Genomic DNA, 22,664 nt, shown 5'->3' with positions numbered 1-22,664 from the left:
GGGGACTCTTCGTACTTTCTTTCCGCACTGTTATGGATAGTGACGTAATGAAAAGAAAAAGGATACAACGTAGGCATATTTGCCACAACATGAAACACTCACACAAGTGAAAAAGGTCAAGATTGATGAAACCACAACTGAGTTAACAGATACTCCCTCCGTTCATTTTTATAAGACATTTCAGACAGCTCACATTGAACTGTTTTGGGTGATATCTGAATTGGCTATAAGGTCTTATAAAAGTGAACAGGGGGAGTACATCATTCAATAATCCCTCAAGGTGAGACAGAGGTAACATCAAACCTATCCGGTGCTGAGATACAACTACTCCATCAACGAACTAAGCTATGTTTGGTTCTCACTTTTGGCATCTATTAAGCACTCCTTCCATTCCAAATTAATTGAAGTTATAGCTTTGTCATAAGTCAAACTTATTTAAGTCCGATCAACTACATAGGAAAATACGCTAATATATAGCACATCAAATTTATATGGTACGGAAATATAATTCATGATGAATATAATGATATTAATTTGATATTGTAAAATTGGTCAAATTAGATATTTTTAAAAACTTAGAACAAAATTAGAACTTCAGTTAATTTGGGACGAAGAGAATACATAATTAGAATCTGACCAGGTGCTCCATGGTTTCTCCGTTGAAATTTCCCACTGTTGGGCCTGGGTACACGGATTTCTCCCTTCCAAAACGCCTAAAACTAGCCAACTCTCCTGACACACGAGGCGCACTCCCGTTGGCCATGGTGCTGCACCAGAGGCGCGCGCGTCCGCGGCTAGGGGAAGGAAATTGGCGGCAACAAGTTCGCAATAAAGATCGAATGTGCGATGCATCTCTCCGAAATCAAACAAGAGAAATCTAGGAGTACTTGTGTATCCATGCAGTGCTAATCGAAAGACTGACCTTACTGGCTGCGTCGAGATTCACTTCACGGCATCCTCGTGCTTCCATGGCAGAAGAACAATTCGAGTTGGTTTGCGGCGGGGACGAGGCGGCGGCCGCCGACCTTGACCACGCTCGGCCATTCTGCTGGGCGCTTGCTGGTTCGGCTTTCGACGAGCTCATGGGCCGTGATTATTCAGGGCGACTTGGGCTAGTACTTTTATGCCCAAAACCGGTAGCTTCCGGCCTACTCGGCCTTTATTCTGAAAGGATGATGGGCTGAGCACTCAAAACTGAGCGTCCCTAAAAGGCTACTGTTTTCTTCCAAAATAAACTCTTTTACTGTTAGTTAGTGGACTGACAAAACACTAAAATGAAGGTGATTTATCTCAAAGAAAAAACTAAAACGAAGGTGATAAAGTGACGTCAAATGGCTCGGACTGTCCTACCGCTCCTGTGTAAAGAAATGGAGAAACGGTTTGCAAGGGGACTCGAAAGTTAGAACAGCTGGTTATGGTTATGGGCCCATCTTTGTTTCGACACGGTATCTTCAAAGTGGACCCTTGAACCACCAACAACCGTCCGACTGCATGGTCCAGACGTATTTAATCATCTAACATGATTTTGTATCGGTTCGCCGAGCGGTCCAGACTCATTTTTTACAGCAAATCCGAGACAAACAGGGGATACTTTGCTGAAGTTCGGACAACAAACACGTAGGACTGCGACACCTCCGGCTCACCCAATCCCCCCTCCCCTCCCAAAATCCCTCCCGGACCCCACGCCTCCATCCTCCCATTTTTCACCTCCCATTTTCCTCTCTTGCCTTTGTCGCCGCTCCACCACCCCTGTCGGAACTCGACGAGTCTGACACCTCCAACGAAACATCCGGGCTCCAAACCTCTTCTCCTCCGGCGCTGTTGCACATGTCTCCTCCGATAGCCGCGCAGGTACCATCAGCTTGTACAATACTCACCTTGCCCGGTAACTGTTCGGTGAAATGCCCGTGCTAAATATGTGTCCCTTCTTCTTTGTTCGGATATGGAGTACATATACGAGTACTGTATTTAGTTGTCCAACAACTCATCCGACAAGGAGGACTACACGGATGAGACGACAATGATGCAGACAGTACTTGCATATGCGAAGCATGCGGAAGAGCATGTTCACAATTTTAAGGGATCGATAAAGGGTCATCAAGTGCTCAACCGCAACAAGGCACGCGGCTGATGGACAATTGCTTTGCCCTGATGCCCTCTTCACTGACAATTTTCGCCGGCGCTCTTGGATGCGCAAAAATGTCTTCAATCATTTCTACCATGGCATCCGGTCCTTTGATGACTACTTCATCTTGAAGAAGAACACCATGGGAAGGAGTGAGTATTTAAGCATGCAAGCTCTAAAAAAATTAGGGCCGGATATATATGGGTAAGCATTGGATGGCCGGCTCCTGTATCCGTGTCCATGGATTGGTCCCGCCGTCCACGGACGGATGTGGAAGTAATTTTTTGGGTCAGTGCTGGAGACGCTCTAATGCGTAATGTACTAACCTAAGTATGTGTTATTCATTTTGTTGAGATATCAAATTGGGGGAAACTCCTTTATTTGAGAAAAGAAAACCAACTTAAGCATGGATTCGTAATCCCCTTAAAAGTTGAGACCAAAGAGATGGTGATGTCACAAGTTTGCGTGGCCTGCATCATGATGCTAAGTCGTACTGTACCAACTTTAGTTGTCATCGTCTATTTGATGAGTAAAGACTATATGTATACATTCGGGATCCCGCTAAAATCCGCGGAGCCTTATTGCCTCTCCGAGTCTGTTAAGCGCCCATTCTTGCTTCATTGTGATATCCGGACACCAACGAACAACGACAATAGTAGTCATATCGCAACCCAACTATGGGCCGAAGGTTTTCTTTTTTCTTAACATGGTACAGACTGACGTTCATATCTACGCGTATACATTAATTTTTATGAACGCATGCACGCATACCTTATTTTTATGAACACATACAAAAGACCGAGCCGATATATCATTTTAAAATTGACGAAATCATCACAAACGCCTTCGCAGTTGATATTAACGTCTTCTCACACTTAATTTAGATCATCAGAAGGCCTAAAATAATCCAAAAAAATTAAAGCATTGGTACAAGCTTAGAACTCGTACCCTGGTGCGCCTAGAATGCCACTTCCCTCTTAACTATTAAACCACAGTTTCGCACCTTCGGGCTGAAGGCTGGAAATGCTATGGCGATGAACACGTCACCAGTTCTCCGCAAACAAGAGTGGCACACCGGAAAACCGTTATCCGACTCAGGCTCGTCGCTTGTCCAGTGACACATCTGTCGCCAGCCTTCGCTATCGAACGGTCCATCTAGCTCATCAATGGCTTGGAAGTTTTGCAATGGGTCCACACTCTAGGCCCATGCCGGATAAACCCACATGTCCGCTTCGTAATGAAGTTGAAGCGCGTTTTTCCTCGCTGTCGGACTTGTGATGTGCACCTGCATCCCTGTACACACTTGACGGGGACAGGTGTCACTCGCTTTTCGGTGCGGAGCATCTCTATTGCACCTTTTTTTTAGACCATCTCTATTGCACTTGGTGAGACGGCTGAATCTTGTTGTCAATCCTAAAGCTATTTTACGCCTACTGATAATGTTTTGTTTACATTGATGGCTCGTGCTTAGCGAGTGCACCTTCACGTCTCCGCCATTTCGCGGCACGGACGCGACAGGAGTTACGAGACGTACTGCTGCATGAAGCGGAAAAACAGCAGGAGAGATTGAGAATCGTTCGAAGATGGAACGTGGCACGAGAGAGGAGGCTATTTAATATGCCGAGCTGGTTGCGAGACAGACCCTGTGCACCCGGGAACGCGGCCCCAGCCTGGCACAGCCAGCCAGGACGGTTCCCTTCCACCCACCATCGAATTGAAGCGCCGAAATGCTCGCGTAGTACCTTCCGCACCGTCGGATCACACCCTGGCCCCGCCGCGCCGCGACGTTCACTGGAGCAGCGGCCCCACCGCCCACGCCTCGGCCACAGGTCCCGCGTTTCCTCCTCATCGGTGGTCTACGTTAGGTCAACTCTAACGCAGGGACGTATTTGGTCTGTTCGTATCCATTTGGGTTGGACTGGACAAATTTCATGGCTCAATGCATAGCTTCAGGTGCAAATTCAATCCACTTTGTGTCCCTCTGGACCCATTACCGACGCAAATTTGGACCCGATTTGCATCCAGACGGTCGTGCGTGTCCTCTCGTTGTCTGTCCTCAGACTCACGTGTTAGCCGGCCAACCACCTCCCACCGGCCTCATTTTATCCAAATTTGTGGATGGGTCCGCATGCCAGCCACCCAGCTGTCGATGTCAAAACCGGCAGATTTTGGGTGGGGGTCCCGAACTATGTGTCTAAGGATTGAACAGAGAACTGTCCCGATTTCTCGTAATGCCAGGCCCAAAAGTCCTCCATCCGCATAGCAGCAAAAGTAGGCATTTCTTTGATACTTACTCACCTGTGGCTAGATTTACCACCATTCGAGTACTACTATCACGGGCTGCCTCGCACGGTCTTCTCAATGGTAACAGGAGACAAGGGACACAATGTTTTACCCAGGTTCGGGCCCTTTTGATGGAGGTAATACCCTACATCCTGCTTGATTGACTTTGATGAGTATAGGGGAAGAGTTGATCTACCACGAGATCGTCATGGCTAAAACCCTAATTGTCTAGGCTGTATGATTATAATTGCTTTTAGGGACTAAACCCTCCGGTTTATATAGACACCGGAGGGGGCTAGGGTTGTACAGAGTCGGTTTACAGAGAAAGGAATATTCATATCCGCATGCTAAGCTTGCCTTCCACGCAAAGGAGAGTCATCCGGACACGGGAGGAAGTCTTCTGTCTTGTATCTTCACGGCCCATTAGTCCGGCCCATGTCATATAGTCCGGACGCCCGAGGACCCCTTAATCCAGGACTCTCTCAGTAGCTCCTGAACCAGGCTTTAATGACGATGCGTCCGGCACACAGATTGTTTTCGGCATTGCAAGGCGGGTTCCTCATCCGAATACTTCAAAGTAGTCCTTGAACACAGAAAATGTGTCCAGCTCTGCAAGACAGGCACCACATATAGCCGCAAAGAGTATACTATTTCACAAGTCCCATCTACTGACAACTTTTTGTAGCGAGACGTTACGTCCATGCCCGGTCATTATTTCGAACCGTTTTTAGCTTCCCGCTCCATATTTCAAGGTGTGGCTTTCATTGGCACGTCTTATCGAAGCAGAGATCGTGTCCCCTTATCGCCGGATTCTCATCAATACGGGCGTGGGTAATCCAACCGCGCCGTCCGCACGACCCTTGGGGAATAGGCGAGTTTTAAGGCGAGTGGGGAGGCACTTGACATTCGCTGTGATAAAGATCCATTTGTTTCACCCATGCCTTCTTCCTCTCTGCCCATCCGTTCTCGAGCTCCAGTGTCCAAGCTTCCATCCTTTCCGCCTCCAAAAAGCACTCCGACCATGTCCGGATCCGAAATGCAGGGCAAGTGGATGGCCTCCTCCGTCACGGAGGGGAACATCACGGAGCTCCAGGGAAGCGGGGTACTTGGCTCAAGGAATCGCCCACCGGCTTTCGGCCAAGGGGCAGATCATTCCCACCCCGAAGCCCAACGAGAGGGTGGTATTCATCTCCCACTTCATCCGCGGGTTAGGATTTCCCCTCCACCCCTTCGTCCATGGACTCATGTTCTACTACGGGCTAGATTTCCATGATCTAGCTCCGAATTCTTTCGTCAACATCTCGGCATTCATTGTCGTGTGTGAGGATTTTCTCCGCATCCCACCCCACTTCGAATTATGGCTGGAGATCTTCAATGTGAAGCCGAAAGTGGTGGATGGTCAACACGCGGAGTGCGGAGGTGCCATGATGAGCAAACTATCCAATGTCACATGGCCCACTGGCACCTTTGTGGAAACCGTCAAGGGGTGGCAGAAGTAGTGGTTCTATGTCACTGAGCCCCGCGACACCAACTAGGCCGCGTCTCCCGAATTCAAGTCCGAGCCCCCATTGCGGCTTACCTCCTGGCTAAAAAAGGGCCTGGACTGGTCGTCGTTAGATGAGATATCGGCGCTGCAGGCGCGCGTCAAGAGCATGGTGGACAAGAACATCAAGCTCATCAATGTGGTCCAGGTGATGCTTTTTCGCCGGATCCTTCCCTGCCAAAGCCGGACTTGCCATCTGTGGGAGTTCGATCCAACCAAGCACCAAACCTTGCGAAAGTTCTTCGGCTCCACGCACGAAGATATCTGGAAGGTGCTTTTCAAGGCCAATCAGACGTGGCCGCAGATGTCCGAGGACCATGGATACGACCTGACCCATCTAGCCAGTCCATTAAGTTCTTCATACTTCAAGGTGTATCTCTTCCTGCGCATTCGAGGAAGATGTCTAAGTTTCTCCATTTGTCTTTTCAGAGCTGGATAAAGAAAGCGGAGCGGATCCAGTGTCCGGCTCCGTTGCCCGGAAACCTAGCCATCCCACTCCTGACGAAGATGCTGGTTCTGGCGCCCTACCAGGCGCCGGAGAAGAAGGCCAAGAAAAAGGGCCAGGAGACAAGAAGCGGCCTCCGCCATAGAGGCACTTCGGACGCAACATCCGAAGATGCCGAAACCTACTCCTCCCTTGCCGAGAACGACGAGGAGGAGAAGGAAAGCAATCCCCCTCGAGGGGGGAAGGAAGAAAAGGGCGGCCTCCACAGATCTAGAGGCAGAGGCGTCCAAGAAAGGGAGGGTCTCCCCTGCGGATGATTCCGAATCGGACACTGACAGCAGCCCTGAGTGGCGTCCCAGGAAGAAGCCCCTCGCCGGATCGTAAGTACTCAAAGTCACTTACACACACACACACACACACACACACACACATATATATATACATATATCCAGCTTTTTACTTCATGGTTTTAATATGTTGAATCATGTGCTGTAGTCCGGCTCTCGCTCACCTCCAGTGATCCCCATCTTTGGGGAATTCGCTGGATCAAAAGGTGATGGACAGCAGGTCGCTTCCGCCGGCCTCCTCCCCAAGACTACGGACGACACCGAAGTGTTGTCATGAAGGACCCTCCCAGGCCAGGGAGAGGTACAGGAGGCCACCGAGGTGGTGCCAGAGGGTGAAACCTCGGCCGCCGGACACATGGGGGAGCAGACCCCCCTGGAGACTGGCGACGGGGGCCATACACAATTCGGCCCCCAACTGAATACTATTTCGGAGGCCCGTACGGCTCCGGAATCAGGTGAGCAGCCTCCTTCGAAAGGAGGAGGTGCACCTATTTCGCCGGTGACCTCTGTCCATCCAGAGGCATCAGATACTCTACTGGAAGCGCTCCAAGGTGCTTCCATTGTAGAGGAACACCGTATCCTTAAGGGTACTGTGGTTGAGAGGGTTCAGTCCGCTAGGAGCGGACTGACCGAAGCGCGCCAACCTTCTAACAGGCTTTGAGGTACATGACGCAATTATGAAAAAAGAATGTCGTAGTACAGACAGTAGCCCCTGAGACTCTGTCCGGTGTTCGAAAAGAAATACCGGACAGAGGATTGAATAATTTTCGCAGGAGACTAATCATATATGTCTATCTGAATAAGCAGGTGTCGGTGCTGGCTGCGACCTCCCATTCTGCCGAAGTAGCTAAACTGAAGTAGAGGCTGGAGTAGGCTGATGAAGAGCTCGGCCGCATCAAAAACAGCTTGAGGACAAGCAAGGTACATAATGACCTATTCAGATCATTAGAATGATAAGAATTATTTGTGTTGATCACGTTAATTATGATGCTCCATAGGAGCTGCGGCCGAGGTGGAGTCCCTCCAGAAGGCTCTGAGCGAAGCCCAGAAGAAGGCGGAGAAGGAACAAGCCGCCCGCAAGAAACACGAGTCAAGGGTCGGGGAGGTTCAGCAGGAGCTCGAGGACACCGTAAAGAAGTGCGAGTCCTTGGAGCGCAAGGTTGTGGACCGAGAGTCCGAACTTGCTAAGGTCTGCCAAAGCGCACAAGAGGCCCGGGTTGAAGCCCAGGGCACCCTCCGGGAAGTCCAGGAGGCCAAGCAAACTGCGGCGGGTAAGACCTTTATTATGCAGAGCAAATTTGTGAAGGAAAGGTACCTCTTACTGAACTGGATTTGGAGTTCTCCAAGAGCGTTTGCGGATCTGCCTCGCAGTGTGGCCGGTGCTGCGGAGTTCTTCCAAGCCAAAGAGGGGAGCTCATCGGAGAAGCTGTTCTGGTCGTAGTACCTTGATACGTCTCCAACGTATTTATAATTTTTGATTGTTCCATGCTATTATATATTCTGTTTTGGATGTTTAATGTGCTTTATTTTACACTTTTATATTATTTTTGGGACTAACCTATTAACCCAAGGCCCCGTGCAAATTGCTGTTTTTTGCCTATTTCAGTGTTTCGCAGAAAAGGAATATCAAACGGAGTCCACACGGAATGAAACCTTTGGGAACGTGATTTTTGAAACAAACGTGATTTAGAGGACTTGGAGTGGATGTCAAGAAACAAACGAGTCCACGAGGTAGGGGGCGCCTACCCCCCTGGGCGCGCCCTCCCCCCTCGTGGGCCCCTCGTGGCTCAACCGACCTACTTCTTCCTCTTATATATATACTCATATACCCTGAAAACAACCGAGAGCACCACGAAACCCTATTTCCACCGTCGCAACCTTCTGTACCCAAGAGATCCCATCTTGGGGCCTTTTCCCGAGCTCCGCCGGAGGGGGCATCGATCATGGAGGGCCTCTACATCAACTCCATGGCCCCTCCTATGATGTGTGAGTAGTTTACTTCAGACCTTCGGGTCCATAGTTATTAGCTAGATGGCTTCTTCTCTCTCTTTGAATCTCAATACAAAGTTCTCCTCAATCTTCTTGGAGATCTATTCGATGTAACTCTTTTTGCGGTGTGTTTGTCGAGATCCAATGAATTGTGGGTTTATGATCAAGTCTATCTATGAACAATATTTGATTCTTCTCTGAAATCTTTTATGTATGATTGGTTATCTTTGTAAGTCTCTTCGAATTATCAGTTTGGTTTGGCCTGATCTCTCTTGCAATGGGAGAAGTGCTTAGCTTTGGGTTCAATCTTGTGGTGCTCGATCCCAGTGACAGAAAGGGAAACGACACGTATTGTATTGTTGCCATCGAGGATAAAAAGATGGGGTTTATATCATATTGCTTGAGTTTATCCCTCTACATCATGTCATCTTACCTAATGCGTTACTCTGTTCTTATGAACTTAATACTCTAGATGCATGCTGGATAGCGGTCGATGTGTGGAGTAATAGTAGTAGATGCAGGCAAGAGTCGGTCTACTTGTCACGGACGTGATGCCTATATACATGATCATGCCTAGATATTCTCATAATTATTCACTTTTCTATCAATTGCTCGACAGTAATTTGTTCACCCACCATAATACTTATACTATCTTGAGATAAGCCATTAGTGAAACCTATGGACCCCAGGTCTATTCTCCATTATATTAATCTTCCGTCAACAAGCTATTTCTATTACCTTTTATTTTGTAATCTTTACTTTTAATCTTTATCATAAAAATACCAAAAATATTATCTTATCATCTCTATTAGATATCACTCTCGTAAGTGACCGTGAAGGGATTGACAACCCCTTTATCGTGTTGGTTGTGATGTTCTTATTTGTTTGTGTAGGTACGAGGGACTTGCGTGTGGCCTCCTACTGGATTGATACCTTGGTTCTCAAAAACCGAGGGAAATACTTACACTACTTTGCTGCATCACCCTTTCCTCTTCAAAGGAAAACCAACGCAGTGCTCAAGAGGTAGCATGCCTTCCGCCAGAGCATTCGGTGGCCCTCAGCGATCAGCTGAAACAGCTGTCCGAACTGCATAGAGTGGCTGGATTGGCCATGAAGGATTTAATAATCCGACTATGGCCTGCCGAAGCCGTGCCCAGCAGCCACTTCGGGCTCGTGAAGCGGCCGGTCGATGCCTGCCCTCGGCTTGATGCCATAAAGCGATCGGTATGCATCGGAGGTGCGCGGATGGCCTTCGCCCGCGTCAAGGTGCAGTGGGCGAAGATGAACACCGTCAAGCTTGCGACCGAGGGGCCGCCTGAGGGCAAGGATCACCGCACGCCCGAGCGCTATTTTGATGTCGTCCTAGAAGGATCCCGTATTGTAGCGGGCCAGTGTGCGAAGGACATTATCTTTGAATGAAATGTATTTGTGTTTATGGAACAAAGCCTATATGTAATATATTGCTTATTGTTTTTCGAAAATATTTTCTCATGTGCGACCGTTTATTTAAATCTGAGAGTTGGCCAGTCGTCGGCTTCAGCCCCCACGTAGATAGTACGGGGGTGTTTGGATTGGAACCTAAACACACTTGACCCAGGAGTTTGGTCCTTGAAGGAGGTCTTTAGTGCATCGAACCAGGCAATCGGACTATGTGGCTTTACCACCCTCACTTAGCCATAGGAGTTTGACAAAATAGGAATATAGGCGCAACCCCTAGTTTGTTTATCCAGACTAGGGGTTGTGAACACCTGATCAGGTGGAAGCTGATCCTTTGCGTAATGCGGAAAAATCGCAAGAGATTTTAGCCACCGAATAGCTGACCAGCTCTCGCCGCATCATGCTAGTCAGTTTTCGGTTTTCTCTACTGAGGTGTTTATCCGGATGAACCAGAAACACAATCGCAGTAGTTCTCCCTTTACTATCCTAGCCGGTAAAATGGAACGTAAGGTAGCAAGCACAGGAGCCTGGCAACCCAACTATTGACCAAAGACATGATTCAGAGCCGATGCATATAATGCAATATTGGGGGCGCTGAATTGTACTGTAAAAAGTGTTCGGACTTGTTGCCAACATATGGAGCGCAAAGGAGCCCCTGGAGGGTTAAGTCGTACCAAAGTGTACGGGTGCAATTGATAAAAATAGTTTAAGTATAATAAAGGAGTAAGAAAATGCCACATATGTTGGGCCGCAAACTGCTTCCGTTGTAATCTTATTGATACATCAAAGAGTATTTGTACAAATAATGCAATAAGCAACTGGGCTATTTAACATGCCGAGGCCAAGGGGAAGCTGCGTGCGGGACCTTCAAACAGGCAAAGTGATCATCAACAAGATCATCTAGATGTTTCTGCCACACGCCTATGTTGCTTGCGTTCTTGGTGTGTTTATCCTTCGAAAGGATAGATGATGAGGCCGTCGTGAGGGGTCTATGGAAAAGAAACCTGAAAAAAGGATACAAAGAAAAAGGGAAAGTATAAGTGCCCGAATTCGGTCGAGCCATATTGTGGACCATGATCGAGTTATGCCTCCGTCTTTTCCCATGGTATTTTTAGTGCGTAGTTATGTACGCGTGGTACGTGCGCCGTAGTTCGGTTGGGACTGAGACGGAGGCCGAATTGCTAATACGACTCCCGATGAGCCGGGCTGTCATGCTGCGGAGTAATCCGGACTCGTTTAATAGTGTCTGGGGGTTTGGCTGTCGAATTGATGTTCTGCTTTATAAGGACGCCCTGTACTTCCGTTGCCAGGGCCGCGGTGTGCTCCTCGGTACGGAGGGAGCGTTCCATGTTTCCGTTGACTGCTATGACACCGCGTGGCCCGAGCATCTTAAGTTTGAGATAGGCATAGTGTGGAACCGCATAGAAGCGAGCAAATGTTGTTTGTTCGAGCATTGCATGATAGCCACTGCGGAAGGGGACGATGTCGAAGATCAAGTCTTCGCTTCGGAAGTTGTTCGGCGATCCGAAGACGACTTCCAATGTGATTGAGCCCGTGCAATGGGCCTCTACACCTGGTATTACTCCTTTAGAGGTAGTTTTGATGGGCTTGATCCTTGACGGATCGATGCCCATATTGCGGACTGTGTCCTGATAGAGCAGGTTAAGGCTGCTGCCACCGTCCATGAGGACCCGCGTGAGGTGGAATCCATCAATGATTGGGTCGATGACCAGTGTGGCTGAGCCACCGTGACAAATACTGGTCGGAGGGTCCCTGTGATCAAAAGTTATCGGGCAAGATGACCATGGATTGAATTTTGGGGCGACTGGCTCTATCGCATAGGCGTCCCTGAGTGCGCGTTTGTGCTCCCTCTTGGGGATATGAGTAACATATATCATGTTCACCATTTTGACTTGTGGGGGGGGGGGGATCTCGACCCCTTCTCTTTGTCCTCGGTATGTAACTTACCGGCCTTTTTAAAGACCCAACAGCTTCTGTTGGTATGATTGGCAGGTTTATTGGGGGTGCCGTGGATCAGACATGGTCGATCGAGGATTCGGTCCAAGCTGGATGAGCCCGAATTGTTTCTTTTAAATGGCTTCTTCCGCTGACCGGGCTTGGAGCCGCTGAATCCGGCTTTAACCGCCGTGTCATCGATATTATCACTGTTGTTCCGACGCTTGTGCCTATTGCGTCAGGGCTTGCCATTGCTATTTCTGGCTTCATAAGTGCCAGGTTCTGTAGCGACCCGACCTCAAACGGTCAAGTCTTTGTGCTTCCGTGTCATCCCTAGATCGGTAATGCTGACACACACAGTACTCGTGGATTTATAATAGAGTAGCAATCACACACTTATTACATCGAATGTCTCAACAGAGAACTTATTACAATAAATATGGCTTAAGGCCATCTAATACGATAACATCGGAAGACTTGGAAGATAAAGTGAGTCCATCAACTCCAACAGCATAGCTGAGCTGCACGGCAACGACCTAACGAACCTTACTCCTCGTCTGAAAAGTCTACAACATAATACCTTGCAGCCCGAAAACGGGTCAGCACATGGAATATGCTGGCAATGTAACACAGTAGAGCAAGAACAGAATAATGCTATCACTACATGCATATTTGGCTGGTGGAAAGCTCTATGGTTATAGTTTTTGCGAAAAGCCAATTTTTCCCTACGACAAAGGAATAGATTTTATTTAACTATCATGGTAGTTGAAACATCATTGAGAAGGTTCCTCCAACTCAATCCCAATTAAAAGTAATTATCAACCGAACAACATTAACTTAGAGTGATGAGATACATATGATAATCCAAGTACTAGATACTCAAGATTTGTCCATAATCGGGGACATGGCTAACCATGATTAGTTTATACACTCTGCAGAGGTTTGTGCACTTTTCCCCACAAGACTCGATCTCCTCCATTGGATTTCTCGCACTACAGGGTGTTTGAGAAACGGATGACCGAGACACAGTCTTTCAGAAGCATTAACTCCTTACTTTGGGCAGACCATACCAACCTACATCCCTCTACCTGTTGATCCACCTCTTCAAGAGATTCACGCAACTTACTCAACTATGCTAGAGCCCATAATAGAATGTGGCTACACACGGAAGTTTCTAGCATGAAATATCTCAGTTCCCTTTGAGTCCGGGTGGCGGACGTTAGGATTATCACATGTGTACTCCGGGATATCCTAGGACACCACTGGATTCCCCAGGTGCCCAACAAACAATCCACCCAGATGTGTATTTAAGTTGCCACCTTAAGTTGAACCATTAATTAATAATCTCACATCTGCCATGGATTCACTCGCCCAAACCACGTCTACGAGCATAGCATAGCAATATAAGCAATACATAGAAGTAACTCCCAAGGGTTTGATAATAACAAGGCAATAGGTTCTACCTCATCAACTACTTCCCAACCCACATGTTAATCACATCCTAATCATGCATTGTTTGAGGATTGGAGCTAATGCATAAAAACTGGGTGATAAAGAGGTATGATCAAAGTGTTACTTGCCTTGCTGATGATCCGCAAAACCTAGAGACTCGTAGTAGCATGCTTCACACTCCGGGTGTTCTATCGCAAACAAACAATAGCATGCATAAGCAATCAAGCAAGAAGCATGGGTAAATCTCAAATAAGAATATCTAACTAGAAAGATCAACTTAAGAACTCCGATTTGCAAAAAAATCAAATCAAACGGAGCAACGAAACTCAAACTGCGAAAGAAACAAGATCCGATTACTAATCTGGACCTAAGTCAAATTTTACAATACCAAAATCTTGTTCAAGTTGGTTAAACATAAATAGGGTTTTGAGACGAATATCTAGGCACTTGAATTGCCTGATTCCGACAAACGAGCGAAAAGATAAACTAAAACGAAAACCGGATCAGAAATCGCGATCGAAAATAATCGCGGATAATCTGAAAAAAAAGAAAACCGACGAACAGGCTAATGAACAATCATTCGCTGTCTGTGGCTAATGGGTCGTTAAGACGAACGTACGGGCGAACGCCCGCTAATTAAACTAAACCGGGGAAAAAGCCGGTCTATTCTAAAAAACGAACCTAGGGTTTTTTTTTTCAAAAAAATCAGATCGGTCTTTTCTAAAAAACCGGCAGCGACAACGGCGGCTTTACCTCCGGCGAGGTCCGGCGAGGTGGGGCTGCGGCGGTGGGCAGCGCGGGGCGGCGACATGCGGCAACGGCAAGCGGTGGCGCGCGGCAAAGGGCGACGGCGTGCGGTGCTGCGGGGTGGGGCGAGGCAGGCGGCGGGGTTGGTGGTGGTGGGGGCTCCGGGGGCGCGGTATAAAATGAGGGGGGGTGCTTGCTTGGGGAGGGGGCAAGGGGGCGCGGCATAGTCCTGGCCGGACTCGACGTCGCGGGCGGCGACGGCCTCCCGGTTTCATGGAAGGAGACGGCCGCGCGGGGCTAGCGGCCCGGCTCGGCTGGGCTTCGGCCCAGTCGGGCGCTGAGACCTTTTTTTTAATAAATAATTTCGCCGAAACTTAAATAAATCCTAGAAAATAAAAAAATAATCTACATATGCCAAAACAAATTTTTACCGTCTAAATAAAATATTTAGAACAAGATGAACATTTTCTTGGTCCTAAAATGCAACTTTGGAAAACGTGCAATTTTTCTAATTCAAATAAAATAGCAATAAACTCCGAATAAAATCAAATATTTGATTTTAATATTTTTCCTCCAATATTTCATTTATTTTGGAGAATTCATATTATCTCCTCTCATATATTTTAATATGAAATATTTTTTGGAGAGAAAAATAATTAAAACCAAAAATCCTCGTTTCAATATTTGATAAAACTCAAATATGAAAACTAAGAAATCCCCAACTCTCTCCGAGGGTCCTTGAGTTGCTTAGGATTTTGAGGATCGCGAGACGAAATGCAACAAAATAAGATATGCATGAATGATCTATGTATAACATTCCAAATTGAAAATTTGGGATGTTACAAACCTACCCCCGTTAAGATGAATCTCGCCCTCGAGATTCAGGTTGGCTAGAGAATAGGTGTGGGTGGTCTTTGCGAAGATCATCCTCTCGTTCCCAGGTGGCTTCATCCTCGTTATGATGGCTCCACTGAACTTTGCAAAACTTGATAACCTTGCTGCGGGTGACTCGGCTGGCAAATTCAAGAATCCTGACTGGCTTCTCCTCATAGGTCAGATCACTGTCCAACTGAATCGCCTCCAATGGCACTGTATCTCTTAGCAGTATATCGTCCATCTCCGCATGACACTTTTTCAACTGGGAAACATGAAACACATCATGAACTCCTGACAGTCCTTCAGGTAACTCCAACTTGTAGGCAACTTCTCCCATATGCTCCAAAATTCGGTACGGTCCTACAAATCTCGGGGCTAACTTTCCCTTAACTCCAAAACGTTTCATTCCTCGCAGAGGTGATACTCGCAAATATGCTTTGTCTCCAATTTCATAGGTTATTTCCTTGCATTTCGAATCTGCATAACTCTTCTGCCTGGACTGAGCTACCTTCAGTCTATCTCGAATCAACTTAACCTTTTCTTCGGACTCCTTGATCAAATTTGGTCCAAACAACGGACGGTCTCCAACTTCATCCCATAAAAACAGTGTTCTGCACCTTCGTCCATACAGGGCTTCGAACAGTGCCATCTTCAAACTGGCTTGATAGCTATTGTTGTATGAGAACTCCGCATAGGGCAAATTGTCATCCCAGCTAGATCCATAATCTAGCGCACTAGCTCTCAACATATCCTCCAGATTCTAGTTGACTCTCTCGGTCTGTCCATCCGTCTACGGGTGGAATGCTGTACTGAACTCCAATCTCGTTCCCAAAATCTGGTGCAGCTGATGCCAAAACTTTGAGGTAAACAGTGTTCCTCTATTTGATACAATTGTCCTCGGAACTCCATGCAGACATACAATCCTGGTCATATATATCTTGGCCAACTTCGCACTTGTATCGGTGGTTTTCACTGGGATAAAGTGAGCCACTTTGGTCAAGAGATCTACTACTACCCATATAGAATCATATCCTGATTTGGTCCTGGGTAATCCGTTGATGAAGTCCATGCCAAGTTTATCCCACTTCCATTCGGGTATCGGCATAGGCTGTAACAATCCTGCTGGCTTTTGATGCTCAGCCTTCACTCTCTGACATACATCACATACGGCTACATACTCGGCAATATCCTTCTTCATACCAGTCCACCAGAAACGTTCCTTCAAATCCAAATACATCTTGGTGTTTCCGGGGTGTATCGAGTATGGTGAGTCATGAGCCTCCTGAAGTATTGACTTCCTGATCTCTGTGTTATTGGGCACATAAATACAATCCTCAAACCATAAGGTGTCGTGCTCATCCTCACAAAAACCTTTGGCCTTTCCTTTTCCCATTCTCTCCTTTATCTCAGCAATCTCTTTGTCATCCTTCTGAGCTTCTCGAATCTTTCCTAACAATGTCAACTGAACTTCCATTTTTGCAACAAAACCTCTAGGAACAATCTCCAATCGAAGTTCCCTGAGATCATCTGCTAACTCCTTTGGCAATCCCGTGCTCACTAGGGTATTAGCATAACTCTTCCGGCTCAAAGAGTCTGCTACGACATTGGCCTTTCCTGGATGATAGTGAAGCTTCATGTCATAATCCTTTATAAGCTCCAACCATCTCCTCTGCCTAAGGTTCAACTCCTTCTGTGCGAAAATGTATTTCAAAATCTTATGATCCGTGTACACATCACAATGGTTTCCAATAAGGTAATGTCTCCAAGTCTTCAACGCATGCACTACTGCTGCTAACTCCAAATCATGCGTGGCATAATTCAATTCATGCGGTTTTAGTTGTCGTGAGGCATACGAAACAACTCTTCCGTCCTGCATAAGCACACTTCCAAGTCCTAGGCAAGAGGCATCGCAATACACTTGGAACTCCTTACGTATATCCGGCAGAATCAACACTGGGGTTGTAGTCAAACGTTTCTTTAACTCCTGAAAACTTGCCTCACATTCTTCCGTCCATTTAAATTTGGTATCCTTCTTCAATAACTCCTTCATTGGCGTCGCAATCTTGGAAAAATTCTCAATGAATCTCTGATAGTATCCCGCGAGTCCAAGAAAACTGCGGATCTCGCTAATTGAAGTGGGTGCCAACCATTCAGTGACTGACTGAACCTTGGTGGGGTCTACTGCTACACCTTCTCCTGATATAACATGTCCAAGGAATCCGACTTCCTTCAACCAAAACTCACATTTGCTGAACTTGGCATACAACTGATGTTCCCTGAGTTTCTCGAGAACTAAACGCAAATGCTCTTCGTGCTCCTCCTCATTCTTCAAGTATACCATTATATCATCAATGAACACCACAACAAACTTATCCAAATATTCCATGAACACCTTGTTCATCATGCTCATGAAATAGGCAGGGGCGTTAGTCAGTCCAAATGACATGACCGTACTCATACAACCCGTACCTTGTGGTAAATGTTGTCTTTGGTATATCCTTCTCTCGAATCTTGAGCTGGTGATATCCAGATCACAGATTGATCTTTGAAAACACCTTAGCTCCTTGCAGCTAGTCAAACAAATCATTGATCATCGGCAGTGGGTATTTGTTCTTGATCGTCACCTCATTTAACATGCGATAATCAACAACCATTCTTAGAGACTTATCCTTCTTCTCAACCAAAAGCACTGGGGCTCCCCATGGAGATGAACTCCGTCGAATGTAACATTTCTCCAATAACTCCTTGATCTGCTTCTTAATCTCTTCCAGATCATTCGCGGGCATCCGGTAGGGTCTCTTTGATATAGGCCCGGTGCCTGGCAATAGCTCTATCAAAAAATCAATGTCTCGATCCGGTGGCATGCCTGGTAACTCCTCTGGAAAAACATCCGGGTAATCCTTCACTACAGGCACTTCCTCCTGAACAATTCCCGTGAGGGTATTTACTTGGCTACTCCTAGGCGCATGCCTAGATACATACTTAATCCTTTTTCCCTTAGGGGCGGTGAGACAAATTTACTTACTAACACAGTCAATGCTTCCTTCATACTTTGACATCCATTCCATGCCTAATATCACATCCAATCCTTGTGACTCCAAAATTATTAGGTCAGACGAGAAAACATGGCTACCAATGGTTAAGGGTATTTGGCCGCACCATCGACTAGCCATATACTCTGCTCCAGGTGAACTTACTAACAGAGGGGTCCTAAGGGTTTGGGCTGGCAGTTTAAACTTATCCACGGATCCCCTTGATATGTATGAATGCGATGCACCAGTATCAAAAAGAAAAAGGGCGGTAAAAGACTTAACTAAGAACTTACCAATGACCGTGTCTGGCTGCTCTTCAACCTCCTCCACATTAACGTGGTTCACTTGTCCTTTGTTGAATGGATTGGGCTTCTTCCCAGCGCTCCCATTACCGTTTCCATTCTTTGCTTCAGGGCACTCTGTGGCATAGTGTCCAGTCTTCCCGCACTTGAAGCAAGTAACGTGGCTTAGGTCTCTCTTGGCGGGTGTGGCTGGATTGGAATGGTTCTGATTGTTGCTTGCTCCATTCCCATTCCCATTCCTTGGGCCAGTATGATTATGGGTACTTCCTCCATTGTGGTTGTGGCCTCCATGGTTATGAACAAGTCCTCTTGAGTTCGGGGTTAGGCGAGGCTTCTGCTGAGCTCCTGAATTATACCTTCCTTGTCCATACTTACTCTTACGGCTCTCAATCTGTTGCTGCTTCCCTTCAATCATAAGAGCCTTATCTACCAACTCCTGGTAGTTGTTGAATGTTGCCACCATCAACTGCATGCTCATCTCATCATTCATCCCTTCCATAAACTTCTCCTGCTTTGCGGCATCTGTGGCCACATCGTCAGGGGCATAGCAAGATAACTTGCTAAACTCATCTGCGTACTGAGCCACAGTACGGTTCCCCTGGCGTAAGTTGTGAAACTCACGCTTCTTCATACTCATAGCTCCAGTTGAGACATGGGTTGTACGGAAAGCTTGCTGAAACTGGTCCCATGTAACAATGGCTATAGGGTAGGTGACAGTGTAATTCTCCCACCTTGAGGCTGCTGATCCATCCAACTGATGTGCGGCAAAATGCACCTTCTCAGCATCGGTACATCCTACAGTGGTTAACTCCCTTCCAATCCTGTGGAGCCAATCATCTGCTACTATGGGCTCTGTGCTACTGGAAAACACCAGCGGCTGCAACCTCAGAAAGCGTGCTAAGTTGTCAACTGGTGGTAGTGGCGGTGGGTTGTTGTTGTTGCCTTGTTTCTGAACTAACAACTGCATCAGGGTATTCTACTGCTGGATCAACTGAGGGAGCTCCGGTGGGAAAGTAAATCCGGGGTCACGTCTCGGAGGCATCTGATGGGTTTAGAGGGAAGAGAATAGAATAGAATGAGGTCTAATGAGAAAAACACTACCCATATGCACATGAGACAAACACAATCATTTCACTCAATCAATCAAGCAAGGGCATACAATCGATCTAACTATCATTACAAAAGTGCTCGGACTATACTATATACATGGTGGAATACTACTACTGATGTGGTGGTCTACTAAAAATATTGATCGGTCGAAGACTCCATGATGTCTGCTCCAGCTTCGTCTTCATAGTCATCATCGCTATCGTCGGGCTCCAAGTCGGTGTTGTCGATGATGATGTAGTCCTCAGAACGAATCTCCTTGTGTTCTTCGTCTTCTTCTCCTAGTGCGGGGTCTCCCATGAATACTCCTAGCTTCCTTTCCAAATCGTCATTATTCTCCACTAGTACGATGATTTCCTCCTCATAATCTTCGCATGTAGCCTTGAGTTCTTCCTCCAGTTCCGTGATCCTAGTCATCGCCTTCTTCAGATCTATCATGCCTGCGCACATCTAGTTCTCCTAGTGACGAATGTGTTGGTTTAACTCCTGGATGAAAGCTGCAATTGATCTATCCTTCCTGGTGCTGATCATCTCCCATTGCTCATCTCGACGCCCAAAAATCTGGTAGATAGTATCCTTAAGCTCCTTATTGTAAACTTCTCCAATGCGTCCCATGGTGATGTGAGCTTCCATACTTTTTCCTAGACTCCAGGTTGGTGCATCGAAGGAAAATTCTATGGGCTTAGTGACTGGTGTGAATGTCCTTCCTGGAACTTGAACTTGAATCATCCATCGCTCCTCTTCTGGTAAAGTGGCGTTGTAAGTCCCGGTGAAGCTTGGTATTCCAATGTTCAGGTACCTAGTGACTTCCTTCAAGTGTCGTCCAAAGGGTGCGTCTTCATCCGGTTGTGCAAACTTGTTCCTTGTGTCTGCCATCCTAAAGAATAGAAAGTGGAGAGGAGTCAGAAAGGAGAAGAGAATAGTGATCTAGGGCTTTAGCTTAGTGTTCATGTCCTACACTCAACGTGTGCTCTGATACCATCTTGTAGCGACCCGACCTCAAACGGTCAAGTCTCTGTGCTTCCGTGTCATCCCTGGATCGGTAATGCTGACACACACGGTACTCGTGGATTTATAATAGAGTAGCAATCACACACTTATTACATCAAATGTCTCAACAGAGAACTTATTACAATAAATATGGCTTAAGGCCATCTAATACGATAACAGCGGAAGGCTTGGAAGATAAAGTGAGTCCATCAACTCCAACGGCATAGCTGAGCTGCACGGCAACGACCTAACGAACCTTACTCCTCGTCTAAAAAGTCTACAACATAATACGTTGCAGCCCGAAAACGGGTCAGCACATGCAATATGCTGGCAATGTAACACAGTATAGCAAGAACAGAATAATGTTATCACTACATGCATATTTGGCTGGTGGACAACTCTATGGTTATAGTTTTTTGCGAAAAAGCCTACGACAAAGGAATATATTTTATTTAACTATCATGGTAGTTGAAACATCATTGAGAAGGTTCCTCCAACTCAATCCTAATTAAAAGTAATTATCAACCCAACAATATTAATTTAGAGTGATGAGATACATATGATAATCCAAGTACTAGATACTCATGATTTGTCCATAACCGGGGACACGGTTAACCATGATTAGTTTATACACTCTGCAGAGGTTTGTGCACTTTTCCCCACAAGACTCGATCTCCTCTATTGGATTTCTTGCACTACAGGGTGTTTGAGAAACGGATGACCGAGACACAGTCTTTCAGAAGCATTAACCCCTTACTCCGGGCAGACCATACCAACCTACATCCCTCTACCTGCTGATCCACCTCTTCAAGAGCTTCACGCAACTTACTCAACTATGCTAGAGCCCATAATAGCATGTGGCTGCACACGGAAGTTTCTAGCATGAAATATCTCAGTTCCCTTTAGCCTGGGTGGCGGACCTTAGGATTATCACACGGGTACTCCGGGATATCCTAAGACAACACTGGATTCCCTAGGTGCCCAACAAACAATCCACCCAGATGTGTATTTAAGTTGACACCTTAAGTTGAACCATTAATTAATAATCTCACATCTGTCATGGATTCACTCGCCCAAACCACGTCTATGAGCATAGCATAGCAATATAGGCAATACGTAGAAGTAACTCCCAAGGGTTTGATAATAACAAGGCAATAGGTTCTACCTCATCAACTACTTCCCAACCCACATGTTAATCACATCCTAATCATGCAATGTTTGAGGATTGGAGCTAATGCATAAAAACTGGGTGATAAAGAGGTATGATCAAAGTGTTACTTGCTTTGCTGACGATCCGCAAAACCTAGAGACTCGTAGTAGCACGCTTCACACTCCGGGTGTTCTATTGCAAACAAACAATAGCATGCATAAGCAATCAAGCAAGAAGCACGGGTAAATCTCAAATAAGAAGATCTAACCAGAAAGTTCAACTTAAGAACTCCGGTTTGCAAAAAATCAAATCAAACGGAGCAACAAAACTCAAACTGGGAAAGAAACAAGATCCGATTACTAATCTGGACCTAAGTCAAATTTTATAGTACCAAAATCTTGTTCAAGTTGGTTAAACAGAAAAAGGGTTTCGAGAAAAAGATCTAGGCGCTTGAATATCTAGGCGCTTGAATCGCCTGATTCCGACAAACGAGCGAAAAGATAAACTAAAACGAAAATCGGATCAGAAATTGCGATCGAAAATAATCGCGGATGATCCGAGAAAAAGAAAACTGACGAACAGGCTAACGGCGATCGTTCGCTGTCTGCGGCTAACGGGTGAACACCGTTCGTTAAAACGAACGTACGGACGAACGTCCGCTAATTAAACTAAACCGAGAAAAAAATAAACCGATCTATTCTAAAAAAACAAACCTAGGTGTTTTTTTTAAAAACGGATCAGTCTTTTCTAAAAAAACCGGCGGCGGCAACGACGGCTTTACCTCTGGCGAGGCGGGGCTGCGGCTCCGGCGAGGTGGGGCTGCGGCGGTTGGCAGCGCGGGGCGGCGACAGGCGGCAACGGCGAGCAGCGGCGCGCGGCAAAG

The 22,664-nt window shown here is 46.6% G+C and overlaps 1 long non-coding RNA gene across 1 annotated transcript in view; it reads right to left on the bottom strand.

The window, feature by feature from the left end:
• The window catches only part of LOC119319419, a 3,324-nt gene extending 2,299 nt beyond the window's left edge, over window positions 1-1,025 (bottom strand). Inside the window, exon 1 of the long non-coding RNA XR_005154478.1 lies at window positions 923-1,025. This is a non-coding gene — a long non-coding RNA (uncharacterized LOC119319419). The remainder of the gene's footprint in view (window positions 1-922) is intronic.
• Window positions 1,026-22,664: the final 21,639 nt, after the last annotated feature.

This window comes from Triticum dicoccoides, chromosome 6A (assembly GCF_002162155.2).
Source record: "Triticum dicoccoides isolate Atlit2015 ecotype Zavitan chromosome 6A, WEW_v2.0, whole genome shotgun sequence".
Taxonomy (NCBI): domain Eukaryota; kingdom Viridiplantae; phylum Streptophyta; class Magnoliopsida; order Poales; family Poaceae; genus Triticum; species Triticum dicoccoides.
This window is presented reverse-complemented; position numbering and strand designations above follow the sequence as displayed.